We start from the raw sequence: 26567 nt of genomic DNA, 5'->3' as shown, positions 1-26567 counted from the left end.
TTTCTGTGTTTCATCAACACTCAGATAGTCCACACATACAGAATGTCCCCAGATGTGCATCGGATACTACTACTGGTCTTCCAGGGAACGATCAAAGCGTAAATTCTTTGAGACATTACTCATATGGAGAAAAGCGCGCACTGTGACTGTTGTATTCAATCCCGATGCAATTTCTGTGTTTCATCAACACTCTGATAGTCAACAGACTACAGAATGCCTACATATCTGCATCGGAAACTACTACTGGTCTTCCAGGGGACGATCAAAGCGTAGAATTTTTGTGACATTATTCCCATGTAGGAAAGTATGCATAATCACTGTTGTTTTCAATCCCGATGCAATTTCTGTGTTTCATCAACACTTTGAAGGTCCACAGATTACAGAATGCCTCCAGATGTGCATCGGAAACTACTACTGGTGTTCCAGGAAACGATCAAAGCGTAGACAGTTTGACACATATCTCCAATGGAGGAAAGTTCGCATGTTGACTGTTGTATTCAATCCCGATGCCATTTCTGTGTCTTATCAACACTCTGATAGTCCACAGACTACAGAATGCCTCCAGATGTTCATCGGAAACTACTACTGGTCTTCCAGGGAACGATCAAAGCGTAGAATACTTGCGACATTACTCCCATGGAGGAAAGTGCGCATGGTGACTGTTGTATTCAATCCCGAGGCAATTTCTGTAATTCATGAACACTTTCATGGTCCACAGATTACAGAATGCCTCCAGATGTGCATCGGAAACTACTACTGGCCTTCCAATGAACGATCAAAGCGTAAACTGTTTGAGACATTACTCCCATGGAGGAAAGTGCTCATGGTGACTGTTATATTCAATCCCGATGCAATTTCTGTGTTTCCTCAACACTCTGATAGTCCACAGACTACAGAATGCCTCCAGATGTGCATCGGAAACTACTACTGGTCTTCCAGGGAACGATCAAATCGTAGACTGTTTGAGACATTACTCCCATTTAGGAAAATTGCGCATGGTGACTGTTGTATTCAATCCCGATGCAATTTCTGTGTTTCATCAACACTCTGATAATCCACAGATTACAGAAAGCCTCCAGATGTGCATCGGAAACTACTACTGGTCTTCCAGGGAACGATCAAAGCGTAGACTGTTTGAGACATTACTCCCGTGGAGGAAAGTGCACATTGTGACTGTTGTATTCAATCCCGATGCAATTTCTGTATTTCATCAACACTCTGATAGTCCACAGATTACAGAATGCCTCCAGATGTGCATCGGAAACTGCTACTGGTCTTCCAGGGAACGTTCAAAGCGTAGACTGTTTGAGACATTACTCCCGTGGACGAAAGTGCGCATGGTGGCTGTTGTATTCAATCCCGCGGCAATTCCTGTGTTAAATCAACACTTTGAAGGTCCACAGATTACAGGACGCCTCCAGATGTTCATCGGAAACTACTACTGGTCTTGCAGGGAACGTTCAAAGCGTAGACTGTTAGAGACATTACTGTCCAGGGGGAAAGTGCGCATGGTGACTGTTGTACTGAATCCCGATGCAATTTCTGTGTTTCATCAACACTTTGAAGGTCCACAGATTACAGAATGCCTCCAGATGTGCATCGAAAACTACTACTGGTCTTCCAGCGAACGATCAAAGCGTAAACTGTTTGAGACATTACTCCCGTGGAGGAAAGTGCGCATGGTGACTGTTGTATTCAATCCCGATGCAATTTCTGTGTTTTATCAACACTCTGATAGTCCACAGACTACAGAATGCCTCCCGATGTCCATCGGAACCTACTACTGGCCTTCCAGGGAACGATCAAAGCGTAGAATGCTTGCGACATTACTCCCATGGAGGAATGTGCGCATGGTGACTGTTGTATCCAATCCCGATGCAATTTCTGTCTTTTATCAACACTCTGATAGTCCACAGACTACGGAATACCTCCAGATGTCCATCGGAAACTACTACTGGTCTTCCAGGGAACGATCAAAGCGTAGAATGTCTGCGACATTTCTCCCATGTAGGAAAGTGCGCATGGTGACTGTTGTATTCAATCCCGATGCAATTTCTGTGTTTCATCAACACTTTGAAGGTCCACAGATTACAGAATGCCTCCAGATGTGCATCGGAAACTACAACTGGTCATCCAGGGAACGATCAGAGCGTAGACTGTTTGAGACATTAATCCCATGGAGGAAAGTGCGCATGGTGACTGTTGTATTCCATCCCGATGCAATTTCTGTGTTTCAACAACACTCTGATAGTCCACAGATTACAGAATGCCTCCAGATGTGCATCGGAAACTACTACTGGTCTTCAAGGGAACGATCAAAGCGTAGACTGTTTGAGACATTACTCCCATTTTGGAAAATTGCGCATGGTGACTGTTGTATTCAGTCCCGATGCAAATTTCTGTGTTTCATCAACGATCTGATAGTCCACTGATTACAGAATGCCTCCAGATGTGCATCGGAAACTACTACAGGTCTTCCAGGGAACGATTAAAGCGTAGACTGTTTGACACATTACTCCCATGGAGGAAAGTGCGCATGGTGACTGTTGTATTCAATCCCGATGCAATTTCTGTGTTTCACCAATACTCTGATAGTCCACAGATTACAGAAGGACACCAGATGTGCATCGGAAACTAATAGTGGTCTTCCAGGGAACGATCAAAGCGTAGACTGTATGAGACATTACTCCCATGGAGGAAAGTTCGCATTGTGACTGTTGTATTCTATCCCGATGCAATTTCTGTGTTTCATCAACACATTGAAGGTCCACAGATTACAGAATGCCTCCAGATGTGCATCGGAAACTACAACTGGTCATCCAGGGAACGATCAAAGCGTAGACTGTTTGAGACATTAATCCCATGGAGGAAAGTGCGCATGTTGACTGTTGTATTCAATCCCGATGCAATTTCTGTGTTTCAGCAACACTCTGATATTCCACAGATTACAGAATGCCTCCAGATGTGTATCGAAAATTAATCCTGGTCATCCAGATAACGATCTAAGCGTAGACTCTTTGAGACATTAGTCCCATGGAGGAAAGTGCGCTAGGTGTCTGTTGTATTCGATCCCGATGCAATATCTGTGTTTCATCAACACTCTGATAGTCCACAGATTACAGAAACCCTCCAGATGTGCATCGGAAACTACTACTGGTCTTCCTGGGAACGATCAAAGCGTAGACTGTTTGAGACATTACTCCCGTGGAGGAAAGTGCGCATGGTGACTGTTGTATTCAATCCCGATGCAATTTCTGTATTTCATCAACACTCTGATAGTCCACAGATTACAGAATGCCTCCAGATGTGCATCGGAAACTATTACTGGTCTTCCAGGGAACGTTCAAAGCGTAGACTGTTTGAGACATTACTCCCGTGGACGAAAGTGCGCATGGTGGCTGTTGTATTCAATCCCGCGACAATTCCTGTGTTTCATCAACACTTTGAAGGTCCACAGATTACAGAACGCCTCCAGATGTTCGTCGGAAACTACTACTGGTCTTGCAGGGAACGTTCAAAGCGTAGACTGTTTGAGACATTACTCCCATGGAGGAAAGTGCGCATGGTGACTGTTCTATTCAATGTCGCGGCAATTCCTGTGTTTCATAAACACTTTGAAGGTCCACAGATTACAGAATGCCTCCAGATGTGCATCGGAAACTACTACTGGTGTTCCAGGAAAAGATCAAAGCGTAGACAGTTTGACACAGTACTCCCATGGAGGAAATTTCGCATGGTGATTGTTGTATTCAATCCCGAAGAAATTTCTGTGTTTTATCAACACTCTGATAGTCCACAGACTACAGAATGCCTCCAGATGTTCATCGGAAACTACTACTGGTCTTCCAGGGAACGATCAAAGCCTAGAATGCTTGCAACATTACTCCCATGGAGGAAAGTGCGCATGGTGACTGTTGTATTCAATCCCGATGCAATTTCTGTGTTTCATCAACACTCTGATAGTCCACAGATTACAGAATGCCTCCAGATGTCCATCGGAAACTACTACTGTTCATCCAGGGAACGATCAAAGTGTAGAATGCTTTCGACATTACTCCCATGGAGGAAAGTGCGCATGGTGACTGTTGTATTCAATCCCGAGGCAATTTCTGTGTTTCATCACCACTTTCATGGTCCGCAGATTACAGAATGCATCCAGGTGAGCATCGGAAACTACTACTGGCCTTCCAGGAAACAATGAAACCGTAGACTGTTTGAGACATTACTGCCATATAGGAAAGTGCGCATGGTGACTGTTGTATTAAATCCCGAGGCAATTTCTGTGTTTCATCAACACTTTGAAGGTCCACAGATTACAGAATGCCTCCAAATGTGCATCGGAAACTAGTACTGGTCTTCCAGGGAACGATCAAATCGTAAATTGTTTGAGACATTACTCCCATATAGGAAAGTGCGCATGGTGACTGTTGTATTCAATCTCGACGCAATTTCTGTGTTTAAACAACCCTCTCATAGTTTACACATTAGAGAATGCCTCTAGATGTGCATCGGAAGTTACTACTGGTCTTCCAGGGAACGATCAAAGCGTGGACTGTTTGAGACATTACTCCCATGGAGGAAAGTGCGCATGGTGACTGTTGTATTCAATCCCGATTCAATTTCTGTGTATCATCAACACTCTGATAGTCCACAGACTACAGAATGCCTCCAGATGTGCATCGGAAACTACTACTGGTCTTCCAGGGAACGATCAAAGCGTAGACTGTTTGAGACATTACTCCCATTTAGGAAAATTGCGCATGTTGACTGTTGTGTTCAATCCCGATGCAATTTTTGTGTTTCAACAACACTCTTATAGTCCACACATTACAGAATGAACCCAGATGTTCATCGGAAACAACTATTGGTCTTCGAGGGAACGATCAAATCGTAAACTGTTTGAGACATTACTCCCATGGAGGAAAGTTCGCATTGTGACTGTTGTATTCAATCCCGATGCAATTTCTGTGTTTCAACAACACTCTGATAGTCCACAGATTACAGAATGCCTCCAGATGTGCATCGAAAATTACTCCTGGTCATCCAGGGTACGATCTAAGCGTAGTCTCTTTGAGACATTAGTCCCATGGAGGAAAGTGCGCATGGTGTCTGTTGTATTCGATCCCGATGCAATTTCTGTGTTTCATCAACACTCTGATAGTCCACACATTACAGAATGCCCCCAGATGTGCATCGGAAACTAGTACTGGTCTTCCAGGGAACGATCAAAGCGTAAAATGTTTGAGACATTACTCCCATATAGGAAAGTGCGCATGGTGACTGTTGTATTCAATCCCGATGCAATTTCTGTGTTTAAACAACACTCTGATAGTTTACAGATTACAGAATGCCTCCAGATATGCATCGGAAACTACTACTGGTCTTCCAGGTAACGATCAAAGCGTAGACTGTTTGAGACATGACCCCCATGGAGCAAAGTGCGCATGGTGACTGTTGTATTCAATGTTGCGGCAATTCCTGTGTTTCATAAACACTTTGAAGGTCCACAGATTACAGAATGCCTCCAGATGTGCATCGGAAACTACTACTGGTGTTCCAGGAAACGAAATAAAGCGTAGACAGTTTGACACATTACTCCCATGGAGGAAATTTCGCATGGTGACTGTTGCATTCAATCCCGATGCAATTTCTGTGTTTCATCAACACTCTGATAGTCCACAGACTACAGAATGCCTCCAGATTTCCATCGGAAACTACTACTGGTCTTCAAGGAACGATCAAAGCGTAGAATGCTTGCCACATTACTCCCATGGAAGAAAGTGCGCATGGTGACTGTTGTATTCAATCCCGATGCCATTTCTGTGTTTCATCAACACTCTGTTAGTCCACAGATTACATAATGCCTCCACATGTGCATCGGAAACTATTACAGGTCTTCCAGGGAACGATCACAGCGTAAATTGTTTGAGACATTACTCCCATGGAGGAAAGTGCGCATGGTGACAGTTGTATTTAATCCTGATTGCAATTTCTGTGTTTCATCAACACTCAGATAGTCCACACATACTGAATGTCCCCAGATGTGCATCGGATACTACTACTGGTCTTCCAGGGAACGATCAAAGCGTAAATTGTTTAAGACATTACTCATATGGAGAAAAGTGCGCACTGTGACTGTTGTATTCAATCCCGATGCAATTTCTGTGTTTCATCATCACTCTGATAGTCAACAGACTACAGAATGCCTCCATATGTTAATCGGAAACTACTACTGGTCTTCCAGGGAACGATCAAAGCGTAGAATTTTTGTGACATTATTCCCATGTAGGAAAGTGCGCATAATCACTGTTGTTTTCAATCCCGATGCAATTTCTGTGTTTCATCAACACTTTGAAGGTCCACAGATTACAGAATGCCTCCAGATGTGCATCGGAAACTACTACTGGTGTTCCAGGACACGATCAAAGCGTAGACAGTTTGACACATTACTCCAATGGAGGAAAGTTCGCATGTTGACTGTTGTATTCAATCCCGATGCCATTTCTGTGTCTTATCAACACTCTGATAGTCCACAGACTGCAGAATGCCTCCAGATGTTCATCGGAAACTACTACTGGTCTTCCAGGGAACGATCAAAGCGTAGAATACTTGCGACATTACTCCCATGGAGGAAAGTGCGCATGGGGACTGTTGTATTCAATCCCGAGGCAATTTCTGTAATTCATCAACACTTTCATGGTCCACAGATTACAGAATGCCTAAAGATGTGCATCGGAAACTACTACTGGCCTTCCAATGAACGATCAAAGCGTAAACTGTTTGAGTCATTACTCCCATGGAGGAAAGTGCTCATGGTGACTGTTATATTCAATCCCGATGCAATTTCTGAGTTTCATCAACACTCTGATAGTCCACTGATTACAGAATGACTCCAGATGTGCATCGGAAACTACTACAGGTCTTCCAGGGAACGATCGAAGCGTAGAATTTTTGTGACATTACTCCCATGTAGGAAAGTGCGCATGGTCACTGTTGTTTTCAATCCTGATGCAATTTCTGTGTTTCATCAACACTCTGATAGTCCACTGATTACAGAATGACTCCAGATGTGCATCGGAAACTACTACTGGTCTTCCAGGGAACGATCAAATCCTAGACTGTTTGAGACATTACTCCCATTTAGGAAAATTGCGCATGGTGACTGTTGTATTCAATCCCAATGCAATTTCTGTGTTTCAACAACACTCTGATAGTCCACACATTACAGAATGCCACCAGATGTTCCTCGGAAACAACTACTGGTCTTCCAGGGAACGATCAAAGCGTAAACGGTTTGAGACATTACTCCCATGGAGGGAAGTGCACATGGTGACTGTTGTATTCAATCCCGATGCAATTTCTGTGTTTCATCAACACTCTGATAGTCCACTGATTACAGAATGACTCCAGATGTGCATCGGAAACTACTACAGGTCTTCCAGGGAACGATCGAAGCGTAGAATTTTTGTGACATTACTCCCATGTAGGAAAGTGCGCATGGTCACTGTTGTTTTCAATCCTGATGCAATTTCTGTGTCCCATCAACACTTTGAAGGTCCACAGATTACAGAACGCCTCCAGATATGCATCGGAAACTACTACTAGTGTTCCACGAAACGATTAAAGCGTAGACAGTTTGACACATTACTCCCATGGAGGAAAGTTCGCATGGCGACTGTTGTATTCAATGCCGATGCAATTTCTGTGTTTTATCAACACTCTGATAGTCCACAGACTACAGAATGCCTCCAGATGTCCATCGGAAATTACTACTGGTCTTCCAGGGAACGATCAAAGCGTAGAATGCTTGAGACATTACTCCCATGGAGGAATGTGCGCATGGTGACTGTTGTATTCAATCCCGATGCAATTTCTGTGTTTTATCAACACTTTGAAGGTCCACAGATTACAGAATGCCTCCAGATGTGCATCGGAAACTACAACTGGTCATCCAGGGAACGATCAAAGCGTAGACTGTTAGAGACATTAATCCCATGGAGGAAAGTTCGCATGGTGACTGTTGTATTCAATCCCGATGCAATTTCTGTGTTTCAACAACACTCTGATAGTCCACAGATTACAGAATGCCTCCAGATGTGCATCGGAAACTACTACTGGTCTTCCAGGGAACGATCAAAGCGTAGACTGTTTGACACATTACTCCCATGGAGGAAAGTGCGCATGGTGACTGTTGTATTCAATCCCGATGCAATTACTGTGTTTCATCAACACTTTGAAGGTCCACAGATTACAGGATGCCTCCAGATGTGCATCAGAAACTAAAACTGGTCATCCAGGGAACGATCAAAGCGTAGACTGTTTGAGACATTAATCCCATGGAGGAAAGTGCGCATGTTGACTGTTGTATTCAATCCCGATGCAATTTCAGTGTTTCAACAACACTCTGATACTCCACAGATTACAGAATGCCTCCAGATGTGTATCGAAAATTAATCCTGGTCATCCAGGGAACGATCTAAGCGTAGACTCTTTGAGACATTAGTCCCATGGAGGAAAGTGCGCTAGGTGTCTGTTGTATTCGATCCCGATGCAATATCTGTGTTTCATTAACACTCTGATAGTCCACAGATTACAGAAAGCCTCCAGATGTCCATCGGAAACTACTACTGGTCTGCCAGGGAACGATCAAAGCATAGACTGTTTGAGACATTACTCCCGTGGAGGAAAGTGCACATGGTGACTGTTGTATTCAATCCCGATGCAATTTCTGTATTTCATCAACACTCTGATAGTCCACAGATTACAGAATGCCTCCAGATGTGCATCGGAAACTACTACTGGTCTTCCAGGGAACGTTCAAAGCGTAGACTGTTTGAGACATTGCTCCCGTGGACGAAAGTGCGCATGGTGGCTGTTGTATTCAATCCCGCGACAATTCCTGTGTTTCATCAACACTTTGAAGGTCCACAGATTACAGAACGCCTCCAGATGTTCATCGGAAACTACTACTGGTCTTGCAGGGAACGTTCAAAGCGTAGACTGTTAGAGACATTACTCTCATGGGGGAAAGTGCGCATGGTGACTGTTGTATTGAATCCCGATGCAATTTCTGTGTTTCATCAACACTTTGAAGGTCCACAGATTACAGAATGCCTCCAGATGTGCATCGAATACTACTACTGGTCTTCCAGCGAACGATCAAAGCGTAAACTGTTTGAGACATTACTCCCGTGGAGGAAAGTGCGCATGGTGACTGTTGTATTCAATCCCGATGCAATTTCTGTGTTTTATCAACACTCTGATAGTCCACAGACTACAGAATGCCTCCCGATGTCCATCGGAACCTACTACTGGTCTTCCAAGGAACGATCAAAGCGTAGAATGGTTGCGACATTACTCCCATGGAGGAGACATTAATCCCATGGAGGAAAGTGCGCATGTTGACTGTTGTATTCAATCCCGATGCAATTTCTGTGTTTCAACAACACTCTGATATTCCACAGATTACAGAATGCCTCCAGATGTGTATCAAAAATTAATCCTGGTCATCCAGGGAACGATCTAAGCGTAGACTCTTTGAGACATTAGTCCCATGGAGGAAAGTGTGCTAATTGTCTGTTGTATTCGATCCCGATGCAATTCCTGTGTTTCATAAACACTTTGAAGGTCCACAGATTACAGAATGCCTCCAGATGTGCATCGGAAACTACTACTGGTATTCCAGGAAAAGATCAAAGCGTAGACAGTTTGACACAGTACTCCCATGGAGGAAATTTCGCATGGTGATTGTTGTATTCAATCCCAATGAAATTTCTGTGTTTTATCAACACTCTGATAGTCCACAGACTACAGAATGCCTCCAGATGTTCATCGGAAACTACTACTGGTCTTCCAGGGAACGATCAAAGCCTAGAATGCTTGCAACATTACTCCTATGAAGGAAAGTGCGCATGGTGACTGTTGTATTCAATCTCGACGCAATTTCTGTGTTTAAACAACACTCTCATAGTTTACACATTAGAGAATGCCTCTAGATGTGCATCGGAAGTTACTACTGGTCTTCCAGGGAACGATCAAAGCGTGGACTGTTTGAGACATTACTCCCATGGAGGAAAGTGCGCATGGTGACTGTTGTATTCAATCCCGATTCAATTTCTGTGTATCATCAACACTCTGATAGTCCACAGACTACATAATGCCTCCACATGTGCATCGGAAACTATTACAGGTCTTCCAGGGGACGATCACAGCGTAAATTGTTTGAGACATTACTCCCATGGAGGAAAGTGCGCGTGGTGACAGTTGTATTTAATCCTGATTGCAATTTCTGTGTTTCATCAACATTCAGATAGTCCACACATACAGAATGTCCCCAGATGTGCATCGGATACTACTACTGGTCTTCCAGGGAACGATCAAAGCGTAAATTGTTTGAGACATAACTCATATGGAGAAAAGTGCCCACTGTGACTGTTGTATTCAATCCCGATGCAATTTCTGTGTTTCATCAACACTCTGATAGTCAACAGACTACAGAATGCCTCCATATGTGCATCGGAAACTACTACTGGTCTTCCAGGGAACGATCAAAGCGTAGAATTTTTGTGACATTATTCCCATGTAGGAAAGTGCGCATAATCACTGTTGTTTTCAATCCCGATGCAATTTCTGTGTTTCATCAACACTTTGAAGGTCCACAGATTACAGAATGCCTCCAGATGTGCATCGGAAACTACTACAGGTGTTCCAGGAAACGATCAAAGCGTAGACAGTTTGACACATTACTCCAATGGAGGAAAGTTCGCATGTTGACTGTTGTATTCAATCCCGATGCCATTTCTGTGTCTTATCAACACTCTGATAGTCCACAGACCACAGAATGCCTCCAGATGTTCATCGGAAACTACTACTGGTCTTCCAGGGAACGATCAAAGCGTAGAATACTTGCGACATTACTCCCATGGAGGAAAGTGCGCATGGTGACTGTTGTATTCAATCCCGAGGCAATTTCTGTAATTCATCAACACTTTCATGGTCCACAGATTACAGAATGCCTCCAGATGTGCATCGGAAACTACTACTGGCCTTCCAATGAACGATCAAATCGTAAACTGTTTGAGACATTACTCCCATTTAGGAAAATTGCGCATGGTGACTGTTGTATTCAATCCCGATGCAATTTCTGTGTTTCAACAACACTCTGATAGTCCACAGATTACAGAATGCCTCCAGATGTGCATCGGAAACTACTACTGGTCTTCAAGGGAACGATCAAAGCGTAGACTGTTTGAGACATTACTCCCATTTAGGAAAGTTGCGCATGGTGACTGTTGTATTCAATCCCGATGCAATTTCTGTGTTCTTTTAACAGCACTCTGGTAGTCCACAGATTACAGAATGCCTCCAGATGTGCATCGGAAACTACTACTGGTCATCCAGGGAACGATCAAAGAGTAGACTGTTTGAGACATTACTCCCATTGAGGAAAGTGCGCATGGTGACTGTTGTACTCAATCACGATGCAATTTCTTCGTTTCATCAACACTCTGATAGTCCACAGACTACAGAATGCCTCCAGATGTGCAACGGAGACTACTACTGGTCTTCCTCGGAACGATCAAAAAGTAGAATTTTTGTGACATTACTCCCATGTAGGTAAGTGCGCATGGTCACTGTTGTATTCAATCCCGATGCAATTTCTGTGTTTAAACAACACTCTGATAGTTTACAGATTACAGAATGCCTCCAGATATGCATCGGAAACTACTACTGGTCTTCCAGGAAACGATCAAAGCGTAGACTGTTTGAGACATTACTCCCATTGAGGAAAGTGCGCATGGTGACAGTTGTATTCAATGTCGCGGCAATTCCTGTGTTTCATAAACACTTTGAAGGTCCACAGATTACAGAATGCCTCCAGATGTGCATCGGAAACTACTACTGGTGTTCCAGGAAAAGATCAAAGCGTAGACAGTTTGACACAGTACTCCCATGGAGGAAATTTCGCATGGTGATTGTTGTATTCAATCCCGATGAAATTTCTGTGTTTTATCAACACTCTGATAGTCCACAGACTACAGAATGCCTCCAGATGTTCATCGGAAACTACTACTGGTCTTCCAGGGAACGATCAAAGCCTAGAATGCTTGCAACATTACTCCAATGGAGGAAAGTGCGCATGGTGACTGTTGTATTCAATCCCGATGCAATTTCTGCGTTTCATCAACACTCTGATAGTCCACAGATTACAGAATGCCTCCAGATGTCCATCGGAAATTACTACTGTTCTTCCAGGGAACGATCAAAGCGTAGAATGCTTTCGACATTACTCCCATGGAGGAAAGTGCGCATGGTGACTGTTGTATTCAATCCCGAGGCAGTTTCTGTGTTTCATCAACACTTTCATGGTCCGCAGATTACAGAATGCATCCAGGTGAGCATCGGAAACTACTACTGGCCTTCCAATTACGATCAAATCGTAAACTGTTTGAGACATTACTCCCATTTAGGAAAATTGCGCATGGTGACTGTTGTATTCAATCCCGAGGCAATTTCTGGGTTTCATCAACACTTTGAAGGTCCACAGATTACAGAATGCCTCCAGATGTGCATCGGAAACTAGTACTGGTCTTCCAGGGAACGATCAAAGCGTAAACTGTTTGAAACATTACTCTCATGTAGGAAAGTGCGCATGGTGACTGTTGTATTCAATCTCGACGCAATTTCTGTGTTTAAACAACACTCTCATAGTTTACACATTAGAGAATGCCTCTAGATGTGCATCGGAAGTTACTACTGGTCTTCCAGGGAACGATCAAAGCGTGGACTGTTTGAGACATTACTCCCATGGAGCAAAGTGCGCATGGTGACTGTTTTATTCAATCCCGATTCAATTTCTGTGTATCATCAACACTCTGATAGTCCACAGACTACATAATGCCTCCAGATGTGCATCGGAAACTATTACAGGTCTTCCAGGGGACGATCACAGCGTAAATTGTTTGAGACATTACTCCCATGGAGGAAAGTGCGCATGGTGACAGTTGTATTTAATCCTGATTGCAATTTCTGTGTTTCATCAACATTCAGATAGTCCACACATACAGAATGTCCCCAGATGTGCATCGGATACAACTACTGGTCTTCCAGGGAACGATCAAAGCGTAAATTGTTTGAGACATAACTCATATGGAGAAAAGTGCCCACTGTGACTGTTGTATTCAATCCCGATGCAATTTCTGTGTTTCATCAACACTCTGATAGTCAACAGACTACAGAATGCCTCCATATGTGCATCGGAAACTACTACTGGTCTTCCAGGGAACGATCAAAGCGTAGAATTTTTGTGACATTATTCCCATGTAGGAAAGTGCGCATAATCACTGTTGTTTTCAATCCCGATGCAATTTCTGTGTTTCATCAACACTTTGAAGGTCCACAGATTACAGAATGAGTCCAGATGTGCATCGGAAACTACTACAGGTGTTCCAGGAAACGATCAAAGCGTAGACAGTTCGACACATTACTCCAATGGAGGAAAGTTCGCATGTTGACTGTTGTATTCAATCCCGATGCCATTTCTGTGTCTTATCAACACTCTGATAGTCCACAGACTACAGAATGCCTCCAGATGTTCATCGGAAACTACTACTGGTCTTCCAGGGAACGATCAAAGCGTAGAATACTTGCGACATTACTCCCATAGAGGAAAGTGCGCATGGTGACTGTTGTATTCAATCCCGAGGCAATTTCTGTAATTCATCAACACTTTCATGGTCCACAGATTACAGAATGCCTCCAGATGTGCATCGGAAACTACTACTGGCCTTCCAATTACGATCAAATCGTAAACTGTTTGAGACATTACTCCCATTTAGGAAAATTGCGCATGGTGACTGTTGTATTCAATCCCGATGCAATTTCTGTGTTTCAACAACACTCTGATAGTCCACAGATTACAGAATGCCTCCAGACGTGCATCGGAAACTACTACTGGTCTTCAAGGGAACGATCAAAGCGTAGACTGTTTGAGACATTACTCCCATTTAGGAAAGTTGCGCATGGTGACTGTTGTATTCAATCCCGATGCAATTTCTGTGTCTCATCAACACTTTGAAGGTCCACAGATTACAAAATGCCTCCAGATGTGCATCGGAAAATGCTACTGGTCTTTCAGGGAACGATCAAAGCGTAAACTGTTTGAGACATTACACCCATGGAGGAAAGTGCGCATGGTGACTGTTGTATTCAATCCCGATGCAATTTCTGTGTTTCATCAACACTCTGGTAGTCCACAGACTACAGAATGCATCCAGATGTGCATCGGAAACTACTACTGGTCTTCCAGGGAACGATCAAAGCGTAGACTGTTTGAGACATTACTCCCATTTAGGAAAATTGCGCATTGTGACTGTTGTATTCAATCCCCATGCAATTTTTGTGTTTCAACAACACTCTTATAGTCCACACATTACAGAATGAACCCAGATGTTCATCGGAAACTACTACTGGTCTTCCAGGGAACGATCAAAGCGTAGACAGTTCGAGACCTTACTCCCATGGAGGAAAGTTCGCATGGTGACTGTTGTATTCAATCCCGATGCAATTTCTGTGTTTCAACAGCACTCTGCTAGTCCACAGATTACAGAAAGCCTCCAGATGTGCATCGAAAACTACTACTGGTCTTCCTCGGAACGATCAAAGAGTAGAATTTTTGTGACATTACTCCCATGTAGGAAAGTGCGCATGGTCACTGTTGTATTCAATCCCGATGCAATTTCTGTGTCTCATCAACACTTTGAAGGTCCACAGATTACAGAATGCCTCCAGATGTGCATCGGAAACGGCTACTGGTGTTCCAGGATACGGTCAAAGCATAGACAGTTTGACACATTCCTCCCATGGAGGACAGTTCGCATGGTGACCGTTGTATTCAATCTCGATGCAATTTCTGTGTTTCAACAACACTCTGATAGTCCACAGATTACAAAATGCCTCCAGATGTGCATCGGAAACTACTCCTGGTCATCCAGGGAACGATCAAATCGTACACTGTTTGAGACATTATTCCCATGGAGGAAAGTGCGCATGGTGACTATTGTATTCAATCCCGATGCAATTTCTGCGTTTCAACAACACTCTGATAGTCCACACATTACAGAATGCCTCCAGATGTTCCTCGGAAACAACTACTGGTCTCCTGGGGAACGATCAAAGCGTAAACGGTTTGAGACATTACTCCCATGGAGGAAAGTGCACATGGTGACTTTTGTATTCAATCCCGATGCAATTTCTGTGTTTCATCAACACTCTGATAGTCCACTGATTACAGAATACCTCCACATGTGCATCGGAAACTACTACAGGTCTTCCAGGGAACGATCAAAACGTAGACTGTTTGAGACATTACTCCCATGGAGGAAAGTGCGCATGGTGACTGTTGTATTAAATCCCGAAGCAATTTCTGTGTTTCATCAACACTCTGATAGTAAACAGATTACAGAATGACACCAGATGTGCATCGGAAACTAATACTGGTCTTCCAGGGAACGATCAAAGCTTAGACTGTTTGAGACATTACTCCCATGGAGGAAAGTGCGCATGGTGACTGTTGTATTCAATCTCGATACAATTTCTGTGTTTCATCAACACTCTGCTAGTCCACAGATTACAGAATGCCTCCAGATGTGCATCGGAAACTACTACAGGTCTGCCAGGGAACGATCCAAGCGTAAATTGTTTGAGACATTACTCCCATGGAGGAAAGTGCGCATGGTGACTGTTGTATTCAATCCTGATTGCAATTTCTGTGTTTCATCAACACTCTGATAGTCCACACATTGCAGAATGACTCCAGATGTGCATCGGATACTACTACCGGTCTTCCAGGGAACTATCAAAGCGTAAACTGTTTGAGACATTACTCCCATGGAGGAAAGTGCGCATGGTGACTGTTATATTCAATCCCGATGCAATTTCTGCGTTTCACCAACACTCTGACAGTCCACAGACTACAGAATGTCTCCAGATGTGCATCGGAAACTACTACTGGTCTTCCTCGGAACGATCAAAGTGTGGAATTTTTGTGACATTACTCCCATGCAGGAAAGTGCGCATGGTCACTGTTGTGTTCAATCGCGATTCAATTTCTGTGTCTCATCAACACTTTGAAGGTCCACAGATTACAGAATGCCTCCAGATGTGCATCGGCAACTGCTACTGGTGTTCCAGGAAACGATCAAAGCGTAGACAGTTTGACACATTTCTCCCATGGAGGAAAGTTCGCATGGTGACTGTTGTATTCAATCTCGATTCTATTTCTGTGTTTCAACAACACTCTGATAGTCCACACATTACAGAATGCCACCAGATGTTCCTCGGAAACAACTACTGGTCTTCCAGGGAACGATCAAAGCGTAAACGGTTTGAGACATTACTCCCATGGAGGAAAGTGCACATGGTGACTGTTGTATTCAATCCCGATGGAATTTCTGTGTTTCATCAACTCTCTGATAGTCCACTGATTACAGAATGACTCCAGATGTGCATCGGAAACTACTACAGGTCTCCCAGTAAACGATCGAAGCGTCGAATTTTTGTGACATTACTCCCATGTAGGAAACTGCTCATGGTCACTCTTGTTTTGAATCCCGATGCAATTTCTGTGTCTCATCAACACTTTGAAGGTCCACAGATTACAGAATGCCTCCAGATGTGCATCGGAAACTACTACTGGTGTTCCAGGAAACGATTAAAGCGTAGACAGTTTGACACATTACTCCCATGGAGGAAAATTCGCATGGTGACTGTTGTATTCAATGCCGATGCAATTTCTGTCTTTTATCAACACTCTGATAGTCCACAGACTACAGAATGCCTCCAGATGTCCATCGGAAATTACTACTGGTCTTCCAGGGAACGATCAAAGCGTAGACAGTTTGAGACATTACTCCCATGGAAGAAAGTTCGCATGGTGACTGTTGTATTCAATCTCGATGCAATTCCTGTGTTTCAACAACAGTCTGATAGTCCACAGATTACAGAATGCCTCCAGATGTGCATCGGAAACTTCTCCTGGTCATCCAGGGAACGATCAAAGCGTACACTGTTTGAGACATTATTCCCATGGAGGAAAGTGCGCATGGTGACTATTGTATTCAATCCCGATGCAATTTCTGTGTTTCAACAACACTCTGATAGTCCACAGATTACAGAATTCCTCCAGATGTGCATCGGAAACTACTACTGGTCTTCAAGGGAACGATCAAAGCGTAGACTGTTTGAGACATTACTCCCATTTAGGAATATTGAGCATGGTGTCTGTTGTATTCAATCCCGATGCAATTTCTGTGTTTCAACAACACTCTGATAGTCCACACATTACAGAATGCCTCCAGATGTTCCTCGGAAACAACTACTGGTCTCCCGGGAAACGATCAAAGCGTAAACGGTTTGAGACATTAATCCCATGGAGGAAAGTGCGCTTGGTGACTGTTGTATTCAATCCCGAAGCAATTTCTGTGTTTCATCAACACTCTGATAGTAAACAGATTACAGAATGACACCAGATGTGCATCGGAAACTAATACTGGTCTTCCAGGGAACGATCAAAGCGTAGACTGTTTGAGACATTACTCCCATGGAGGAAAGTGCGCATGGTGACTGTTGTACTCAATCCCGATACAATTTCTGTGTTTCATCAACACTCTGCTAGTCCACAGATTACAGAGTGCCTCCAGATGTGCTTCGGAAACTACTACAGGTCTTCCAGGGAACGATCAAAGCGTAAATTGTTTGCGACATTACTCCCATGGAGGAAAGTGCGCATGGTGACTGTTGTATTCAATCCTGATTGCAATTTATGTGTTTCATCAACACTCTGATAGTCCACACATTACAGAATGTCTCCAGATGTGCATCAGATACTACTACCGGTCTTCCAGTTAACTATCAAAGCGTAAACTGTTTGAGACATTACTCCCATGGAGGAGAGTGCGCATGGTGACTGTTATATTCAATCCCGATGCAATTTCTGCGTTTCATCAACACTCTGACAGTCCACAGTCTACAGAATGTCTCCAGATGTGCATCGGAAACCACTACTGGTCTTCCTCGGATCGATCAAATCGTACAATTTTTGTGACATTACTCCCATGCAGGAAAGTGCGCATGGTCACTGTTGTATTCAATCGCGATGCAATTTCTGTGTCTCATCAACACTTTGAAGGTCCACAGATTACAGAATGCCTCCAGATGTGCATCGGAAACTGCTACTGGTGTTCCAGGAAACGATCAAAGCGTAGACAGTTTGACACATTTCTCCCATGGAGGAAAGTTCGCATGGTGACTGTTGTATTCAATCTCGATGCAATTTCTGTGTTTCAACAACACTCTGATAGTCCACAGATTACAGAATGCGTCCAGATGTGCATCGGAAACTACTCCTGGTCATCCAGGGAACGATCAAAGCTTACAGTGTTTGAGACATTATTCTAATTGAGGATAGTGCGCATGGTAACTATTCCATTCAATCCCGATGCAATTTCTGTGTTTCAACAACACTATGATAGTTCACAGATTACAGAATGCCTCCAGATGTGCATCGGAAATTACTACTGGTCTTCCAGGGAACGATCAAAGCGTAGACTGTTGGAGACATTATTCCCATATAGGAAAGTACGCATGGTAACTGTTGTAATCAATCCGGACGCAATTTCTGTGTTTCATCCACACTCTGATAGTCCACACATTACAGAATGTCCCCAGATGTGCATCGGATACTACTACTGGTCTTCCAGGGAACGATCAAAGCGTAAACTGTTTGAGACATTACTATCATGGAGAAAAGTGCGCATGGTGACTGTTGTGTTCAATCCCGATGCAATTTCTGTGTTTCAACAACACTCTGATAGTCCACACATTACAGAATGCCACCAGATGTTCCTCGGTAACAACTACTGGTCTTCCAGGGAACGATCAAAGCGTAAACGGTTTGAGACATTGCTCCCATGGAGGAAAGTGCACATGGTGACTGTTGTATTCAATCCCGATGCAATTTCTGTGTTTCATCAACTCTCTGATAGTCCACTGATTACAGAATGACTCCAGATGTGCATCGGAAACTACTACAGGTCTCCCAGTAAACGATCGAAGCGTCGAATTTTTGTGACATTACTCCCATGTAGGAAAGTGCTCATGGTCACTCTTGTTTTCAATCCCGATGCAATTTCTGTGTCTCATCAACACTTTGAAGGTCCACAGATTACAGAATGCCTCCAGATGTGCATCGGAAACTACTACTGGTGTTCCAGGAAACGATTAAAGCGTAGACAGTTTGACACATTACTCCCATGGAGGAAAATTCGCATGGTGACTGTTGTATTCAATGCCGATGCAATTTCTGTGTTTTATCAACACTCTGATAGTCCACAGACTACAGAATGCCTCCAGATGTCCATCGGAAATTACTACTGGTCTTCCAGGGAACGATCAAAGCGTAGACAGTTTGAGACATTACTCCCATGGTAGAAAGTTCGCATGGTGACTGTTGTGTTCAATCTCGATGCAATTCCTGTGTTTCAACAACACTCTGATAGTCCACAGATTACAGAATGCCTCCAGATGTGCATTGGAAACTTCTCCTGGTCATCCAGGGAACGATCAAAGCGTACACTGTTTGAGACATTATTCCCATGGAGGAAAGTGCGCATGGTGACTATTGTATTCAATCCCGATGCAATTTCTGTGTTTCAACAACACTCTGATAGTCCACAGTTTACAGAATTCCTCCAGATGTGCATCGGAAACTACTACTGGTCTTCAAGGGAACGATCAAAGCGTAGACTGTTTGAGACATTACTCCCATTTAGGAAAATTGAGCATGGTGTCTGTTGTATGCAATCCCGATGCAATTTCTGTGTTTCAACAACACTCTGATAGTTCACACATTACACAATGCCTCCAGATGTTCCTCGGAAACAACTACTGGTCTCCCGGGAAACGATCAAAGCGTAAACGGTTTGAGACATTACTCCCATGGAGGAAAGTGCGCTTGGTGACTGTTGTATTCAATCCCGAAGCAATTTCTGTGTTTCATCAACACTCTGATAGTAAACAGATTACAGAATGACACCAGATGTGCATCGGAAACTAATACTGGTCTTCCAGGGAACGATCAAAGCGTAGACTGTTTGAGACATTACTCCCATGGAGGAAAGTGCGCATGGTGACTGTTGTATTCAATCCCGATACAATTTCTGTGTTTCATCAACACTCTGCTAGTCCACAGATTACAGAGTGCCTCCAGATGTGCTTCGGAAACTACTACAGGTCTTCCAGGGAACGATCAAAGCGTAAATTGTTTGAGACATTACTCCCATGGAGGAAAGTGCGCATGGTGACTGTTGTATTCAATCCTGATTGCAATTTATGTGTTTCATCAACACTCTGATAGTCCACACATTACAGAATGTCTCCAGATGTGCATCAGATACTACTACCGGTCTTCCAGTTAACTATCAAAGCGTAAACTGTTTGAGACATTACTCCCATGGAGGAAAGTGCGCATGGTGACTGTTATATTCAATCCCGATGCAATTTCTGCGTTTCATCAACACTCTGACAGTCCACAGTCTACAGAATGTCTCCAGATGTGCATCGGAAACCACTACTGGTCTTCCTCGGAACGATCAAATCGTAGAATTTTTGTGACATTACTCCCATGCAGGAAAGTGCGCATGGTCACTGTTGTATTCAATCGCGATGCAATTTCTGTGTCTCATCAACACTTTGAAGGTCCACAGATTACAGAATGCCTCCAGATGTGCATCGGAAACTGCTACTGGTGTTCCAGGAAACGATCAAAGCGTAGACAGTTTGACACATTTCTCCCATGGAGGAAAGTTCGCATGGTGACTGTTGTATTCAATCTCGATGCAATTTCTGTGTTTCAACAACACTCTGATAGTCCACAGATTACAGAATGCGTCCAGATGTGCATCGGAAACTACTCCTGGTCATCCAGGGAACGATCAAAGCTTACACTGTTTGAGACATTATTCCCATTGAGGAAAGTGAACATGGTGACTATTGTATTCAATCTCGATGCAATTTCTGTGTTTCAACAACACTCTGATAGTTCACAGATTACGGAATGCCTCCAGATGTGCATCTTAAATTACTACTGGTCTTCCAGGGAACGATTAAAGCGTAGAACGTTTGAGACATTATTCCCATATAGGAAAGTGCGCATGGTGACTGTTGTAATCAATCCGGACGCAATTTCTGTGTTTCATCCACACTCTGATAGTCCACACATTACAGAATGTACCCAGATGTGCATCGGATACTACTACTGGTCTTCCAGGGAACGATCTAAGCGTAAACTGTTTGAGACATTACTATCATGGAGAAAAGTGCGCATGGTGACTGTTGTGTTCAATCCCGATGCAATTTCTGTGTTTCAACAACACTCTGATAGTCCACACTTTACAGAATGCCACCAGATGTTCCTCGGAAACAACTACTGGTCTTCCAGGGAACGATCAAAGCGTAAACGGTTTGAGACATTACTCCCATGGAGGAAAGTGCACATGGTGACTGTTGTATTCAATCCCGATGCAATTTCTGTGTTTCATCAACTCTCTGATAGTCCACTGATTACAGAATGACTCCAGATGTGCATCGGAAACTACTACAGGTCTCCCAGTAAACGATCGAAGCGTCGAATTTTTGTGACATTACTCCCATGTAGGAAAGTGCTCATGGTCACTCTTGTTTTCAATCCCGATGCAATTTCTGTGTCTCATCAACACTTTTAAGGTCCACAGATTACAGAATGCCTCCAGATGTGCATCGGAAACTACTACTGGTGTTCCAGGAAAGGATTAAAGCGTAGACAGTTTGACACATTACACCCATGGAGGAAATTTCGCATGGTGACTGTTGTATTCAATGCCGATGCAATTTCTGTGTTTTATCAACACTCTGATAGTCCACAGACTACAGAATGCCTCCAGATGTCCATCGGAAATTACTACTGGTCTTCCAGGGAACGATCAAAGCGTAGACAGTTTGAGACATTACTCCCATGGAAGAAAGTTCGCATGGTGACTGTTGTATTCAATCTCGATGCAATTCCTGTGTTTCAACAACACTCTGATAGTCCACAGATTACAGAATGCCTCCAGATGTGCATCGGAAACTTCTCCTGGTCATCCAGGGAACGATCAAAGCGTACACTGTTTGAGACATTATTCCCATGGAGGAAAGTGCGCATGGTGACTATTGTATTCAATCCCGATGCAATTTCTGTGTTTCAACAACACTTTGATAGTAAACAGATTACAGAATTCCTCCAGATGTGCATCGGAAACTACTACTGGTCTTCAAGGGAACGATCAAAGCGTAGACTGTTTGAGACATTACTCCCATTTAGGAAAATTGAGCATGGTGTCTGTTGTATTCAATCCCGATGCAATTTCTGTGTTTCAACAACACTCTGATAGTCCACACATTACAGAATGCCTCCAGATGTTCCTCGGAAACAACTACTGGTCTCCCGGGAAACGATCAAAGCGTAAACGGTTTGAGACATTACTCCCATGGAGGAAAGTGCTCTTGGTGACTGTTGTATTCAATCCCGAAGCAATTTCTGTGTTTCATCAACACTCTGATAGTAAACAGATTACAGAATGACACCAGATGTGCATCGGAAACTAATACTTATCTTCCAGGGAACGATCAAAGCGTAGACTGTTTGAGACATTACTCCCATGGAGGAAAGTGCGCATGGTGACTGTTGTATTCAATCCCGATACAATTTCTGTGTTTCATCAACACTCTGCTAGTCCACAGATTACAGAATGCCTCCAGATGTGCTTCGGAAACTACTACAGGTCTTCCAGGGAACGATCAAAGCGTAAATTGTTTGAGACATTACTCCCATGGAGGAAAGTGCGCATGGTGACTGTTGTATTCAATCCTGATTGCAATTTATGTGTTTCATCAACACTCTGATAGTCCACACATTACAGAATGTCTCCAGATGTGCATCAGATACTACTACCGGTCTTCCAGTTAACTATCAAAGCGTAAACTGTTTGAGACATTACTCCCATGGAGGAAAGTGCGCATGGTGACTGTTATATTCAATCCCGATGCAATTTCTGCTTTTCATCAACACTCTGACAGTCCACAGTCTACAGAATGTCTCCAGATGTGCATCGGAAACCACTACTGGTCTTCCTCGGAACGATCAAATCGTAGAATTTTTGTGACATTTCTCCCATGCAGGAAAGTGCGCATGGTCACTGTTGTATTCAATCGCGATGCAATTTCTGTGTCTCATCAACACTTTGAAGGTCCACAGATTACAGAATGCCTTAAGATGTGCATCGGAAACTGCTACTGGTGTTCCAGGAAACGATCAAAGCATAGACAGTTTGACACATTTCTCCCATGGAGGAAAGTTCGCATGGTGACTGTTGTATTCAATCTCGATGCAATTTCTGTGTTTCAACAACACTCTGATAGTCCACAGATTACAGAATGCGTCCAGATGTGCATCGGAAACTACTCCTGGTCATCCAGGGAAGGATCAAAGCTTACACTGTTTGAGACATTATTCCCATTGAGGAAAGTGAACATGGTGACTATTGTATTCAATCTCGATGCAATTTCTGTGTTTCAACAACACTCTGATAGTTCACAGATTACAGAATGCCTCCAGATGTGCATCGGAAATTACTACTGGTCTTCCAGGGAACGATCAAAGCGTAGAATGTTTGAGACATTATTCCCATATAGGAAAGTGCGCATGGTGACTGTTGTAATCAATCCGGACGCAATTTGTGTGTTTCATCCACACTCTGATAGTCCACACATTACAGAATGTACCCAGATGTGCATCGGATACTACTACTGGTCTTCCAGGGAACGATCAAAGCGTAAACTGTTTGAGACATTACTCCCATGGAGAAAAGTGCGCATGGTGACTGTTGTATTCAATCCCGATGCAATTTCTGTGTTTCATCAACACTCTGATAGCCCACTGATTACAGAATGCCTCCAGTTGTGCAGCGGAAACTACTACAGGTCTTCCAGGGAACGATCAAACCGTAGAATTTTTGTGACATTACTCCCATGTAGGAAAGTGCGCATGGTCACTGTTGTTTTCAATCCCGATGCAATTTCTGTGTCTCATCAACACTTTGAAGGTCCACAGATTACAGAATGCCTCCAGATGTGCTTCGGAAACTACTACTGGTGGTCCAGGAAACGATCAAAGCGTAGACAGTTTGACACATTACTCCCATGGAGGAAAGTTCAGATGGTGACTGTTGTATGCAATGCCGATGCAATTTCTGTGTTTTATCAACACTCTGATAGTCCACAGACTACAGAATGCATCCAGATGTCCATCGGAAACTACTACTGGTCTTCCAGGGAACGATCAAAGCGTAGAATGCTTGAGACATTACTCCCATGGAGGAAAGTGCGCATGGTGACTGTTGTATTCATTCCCGATGCAATTTCTGTGTTTTATCAACACTCTGGTAGTCCACAGACTACAGAATGCCTCCAGATGTGCATCGGAAACTACTACTGGTTTCCAGGGAACGATCAAAACGTAGAATTTTTGTGACTTTACTTCCATGTAAGAAAGTGCGCATGGTGACTGTTGTATTCAATCCCGATGCAATTTCTGTGTTTCAACAGCACTCTGGTAGTCCACAGATTACAGAATGCCTCCATATGTGCATCGGAAACTACTACTGGTCATCCAGGGAACGATCAAAACGTAGATTGTTTGAGACATTAATCCAGAAAGTGCGCATGGCGACTGTTGTATTCAATCCCGATGCAATTTCTGTGTTTCATCAACACTCGGATAGTCCACAGATTACAGAATGACACCAGATGTACATCGGAAACTACTACAGGTCTTCCAGGGAACGATCAAAGCGTAAATTGTTTGAGACATTACTCCCATGGAGGAAAGTGCGCATGGTGACTGTTGTATTCAATCCCGATGCAATTTCTGTGTTTCATCAACACTCTGATAGTCCACAGACTACAGAATGCCTCCAGATGTGGATCGGAAACTACTACTGGTCTTCCTCGGAACGATCAAAGCGTAGAATTTTTGTGACATTACTCCCATGTAGGAAAGTGTGCATGGTCACTGTTGTATTCAATCCCGATGCAATTTCTGTGTCTCATCAACACTTTGAAGGTCCGCAGATTACAGAATGCCTCCAGATGTGCATCGGAAACTGCTACAGGTGTTCCAGGAAACGATCAAAGCGTAGACAGTTTGACACATTTCTCCCATGGAGGAAAGTTCGCATGGTGACTGTTGTATTCAATCTCGATGCAATTTCTGTGTTTCAACAACATTCTGATAGTCCACAGATTACAGAATGCCTCCAGATGTGCATCGGAAACTACTCCTGGTCATCCAGGGATCGATCAAAGCGTACACTGTTTGAGACATTATTCCCATGGAGGAAAGTGCGCATGGTGACTATTGTATTCAATCCCGATGCAATTTCTCTGTTTCAACAACACTCTGATAGTCCACAGATTACAGAATGCCTCCAGATGTGCATCGGAAACTACTACTGGTCTTCAAGGGAACGATCAAAGCGTAGACTGTTTGAGACATTACTCCCATTAAGGAAAATTGTTCATGGTGTCTGTTGTATTCAATCCCGATGCAATTTCTGTGTTTCAACAACACTCTGATAGTCCACACATTACAGAATGCCTCCAGATGTTACTCGGAAACAACTACTGGTCTCCCGGAGAACGATCAAAGCGTAAACGGTTTGAGACATTACTCCCATGGAGGAAAGTGCACATGGTGACTGTTGTATTCAATCCCGATGCAATTTCTGTGTTTCATCAACACTCTGATAGTCTACTGATTACAGAATGCCTCCACATGTGCATCGGAAACTACTACTGGTCTTTAAGGGAACGATCAAAGCGTTGATTCTTTGAGACATTACTCCCATTTAGGAAAGTTTCGCATGGTGACTGTTGTATTCAATCCCGATGCAATATTTGTGTTTCAACAACACTCTGATAGTCCACACATTACAGAATGCCACCAGATGTTCCTCGGAAACAACTACTGGTCTTCCAGGGAACGATCAAAACGTAAACTGTTTGAGACATAACTCCCATGGAGGAAAGTGTGCATGGTGACTGTTGTATTCAATCCCGATGCAATTTCTGTGTTTCATCAACACTCTGATAGTCCACAGACTACAGAATGCCTCCAGATGTGCATCGGAAACTACTACTGGTCTTCCTCGGAACGATCAAAGCGTAGAATTTTTGTGACATTACTCCCATGTAGGAAAGTGCGCATGGTCACTGTTGTAATCAATCCCGATACAATTTCTGTGTCTCATCAACACTTTGAAGGTCCACAGATTACAGAATGCCTCCAGATGTGCATCGGAAACTGCTACTGGTGTTCCAGGAAACGATCAAAGCGTAGACAGTTTGACACATTTCTCCCATGGAGGAAAGTTCGCATGGTGACTGTTGTATTCAATCTCGATGCAATTTCTGTGTTTCAACAACACTCTGATAGT

The sequence above is a fragment of the Schistocerca gregaria genome, unplaced genomic scaffold, assembly GCF_023897955.1.
Source record: "Schistocerca gregaria isolate iqSchGreg1 unplaced genomic scaffold, iqSchGreg1.2 ptg000066l, whole genome shotgun sequence".
Classification (NCBI taxonomy): domain Eukaryota; kingdom Metazoa; phylum Arthropoda; class Insecta; order Orthoptera; family Acrididae; genus Schistocerca; species Schistocerca gregaria.
The sequence above is the reverse complement of the archived record's forward strand: the minus strand, read 5'-3'. Positions refer to the sequence as shown.